Raw genomic sequence first — 2,421 nt, forward strand, 5'->3', positions numbered from 1 at the left:
AATATATTTTATATATTTATATAATATATAATATATAAATATAATATAATTTATATAATATATAATATAATTATATTATATAATACACAATTGTTATAATGTTATAGCATTATTATGTATTATATATAATATATTATTATAACATATAATGTTATAATATAATTATGATATAATGTTATAATAATATAACAATGAATATTATTGTTATAATGACCTAAATTTGTATGTGAAAATTTTGTTCCCTTTGAGATAAAAGTATTTTTGAAAAACACCCCAAAGGCACTTACCCTCATTGGGTTGTACTTGAGTTCTTTCTTCCTCAACTTTCTGCACACAGTTTCATAACTCGGAAAGCCAATTTCTCTAACAGCTTTATAGCTTTACTAATTACAACAGCCACCCTCTCTTTAAAAACCTCCCATTTTCTTTATCAGTTAAGAGACAGGAACCAGGTTACTGATAAACTGAACCCGAAGATCACACTGTTAACAAATTTTAACTGCAGTTTTCACCACATTCTCCTCTATTTGAAAGATCTTTAATGAAGTTCTATTTCCAATTTTTACCTTATCTCAATAGATGGTTACATTTTGTCTTAACTATATTTTGCCTTCTTCATGAGTGACTTTCTCAGCAAAACCTCCCCAACTCCATGTAGGTGGCAGGTCACTCATTTCCCTTAACGCGAGTTGGTAGTTGTAACTTCCCTATTGTCACATTTCTAAGAACAACAGTGCCCATTTCCGCAGCAAGTTGTCTATTTGGTGTTTCTTTCTTTTTTTTTTTGAGCCAAAGCCTCACTGTGTCACCCAGGCTGGAATGCAGTGGCACAACATCAGCTCACTCTGCAGCAAGTTTTATAATTGATGCCTCGTTGGCAATGTTTTTGAAAACTTTGACACATCTTGTGTGCTTAAGTGTACACCAGGCTCCGTGTGCAGTAATTTGGTACGTGCTGTCCCTTGCAATCCTCAGAAGCTGACAGGAGCCTCAGAGAGGAGAATTACCTTACCCAAGGTAGCAGCCAGTACAAGGGAAATCCAGGATCCAAAGTGTCTATACCTGGGCTTTTTCCACGTGCCCCAGATGGCCTATCTCAGGTGGTTGTAATAGAGATTTATGGACATGTGCTGCAATTATTAGAATTCTGGATAAACTAACCTTAATTATCTATGCAATTTTTAAAAATATTGGTGACTTTCAAATAATCAGGATGTGCCATCTGCCAGAGTCCTCCCTAATATAGTAGAGCATGAGATTTAGGGAGAGCACAGCCTAGTTTTCCTCTTCCCAGCTGCTTGACTTTGGGCAAATTCTCTAAACCCTCTCTCTTGTGTGAAGGGTATTGTTGTCAATATTAAATCAATAACCTATGGAGGGTGTCATCCATATTAATGAAATACTAGTGATTTTCTGCTCTATCATATACCCATCCTATCACATCCAGCACAATTGTGTTTAAAATAAAAACAAACCTTCCGGCCGGTCATGGTAGCTCATGCCTGTAATCCTAACAGCCTGGCCAACATGTTGAAACCGCATCTCTACTGAAGTACAAAAATTAGCTGGGTGTGATGGTGCATGCCTATAATCCCAGCTACTCAGGAGGCTAAAGCACGAGAATTGCTTGAACCTGGGAGGCAAAGGTTGCAGTGAGCCAAGATTGCACCACAGCGCTCCAGCCTTGGTGACAGAGTGAGACCCTGTCTCAAAAACAAACAAGCAAAAACCTTTCAAAATGTATTTGAAAAGATGCAATGATTCATATACATATGTAACCATCATGTTTATGTCAAGAGACTAACAAAACCTGGGTAGCACCTGACCTTCAATCTTTAATATCACTGAAGCTCATTTTGGTTTGGGTGCAGAGCTAAGATGTCTTCTCTGTGTGAATACAACCTCACCTCCCCTACCCCCGCCTCAATACACAGACAAATGAACAGCTGTGTATATTGTCCTTTTTTTGTGGATTTGTGTCCAGAAGCTCATCCCACCAAGTGAGGTAGATCACCTCTTCTCCTTACCTAGGGTCACCATACTTAAAAGATGAAAATCTACATCGAGGAGATAATGGTAGACTCATTTGCATACTATGCAGTCTTTAGGTGGATTATGACTTCATAAGATCATCAGTCATTTATTCTCCACTGCTAGAGAACCGGAGAAAATATGCCTAAGTAATACAAAACAGTACTTATTGATGTCTCCAATGTTGTGTCAGGCACTGTGAGAGGTGCAAGAGAAGATGAGACTCATTCCTGACCTCGAGGAACTAAACTAAAGACCATGGGAAAAGAGAGGTGGGGACAGGGATGTAGGATTTTACAAATCTGCAAATTTAAGATTTTTTTTTTTTTCTGAGATGGAGTTTCACTCTTGTTGCCCAGGCTGGAGTGCAATGGCACAATCTCAGCTCAC

The 2,421-nt window shown here is 37.8% G+C and overlaps 1 protein-coding gene across 1 annotated transcript in view; it reads right to left on the reverse strand.

Annotated features, from left to right (window-relative positions):
• IL1RL1 (interleukin 1 receptor like 1) overlaps positions 1 to 348 on the reverse strand; it is a 39,587-nt gene extending 39,239 nt beyond the window's left edge. Inside the window, exon 1 of the mRNA XM_032177570.2 lies at positions 288 to 348. The gene's annotated coding sequence lies outside the window, so the exon portion shown is untranslated. The remainder of the gene's footprint in view (positions 1 to 287) is intronic.
• Positions 349 to 2,421: the final 2,073 nt, after the last annotated feature.

The sequence above is a fragment of the Hylobates moloch genome, unplaced genomic scaffold, assembly GCF_009828535.3.
Source record: "Hylobates moloch isolate HMO894 unplaced genomic scaffold, HMol_V3 SCAFFOLD_15, whole genome shotgun sequence".
In the NCBI taxonomy this organism is placed as follows: domain Eukaryota; kingdom Metazoa; phylum Chordata; class Mammalia; order Primates; family Hylobatidae; genus Hylobates; species Hylobates moloch.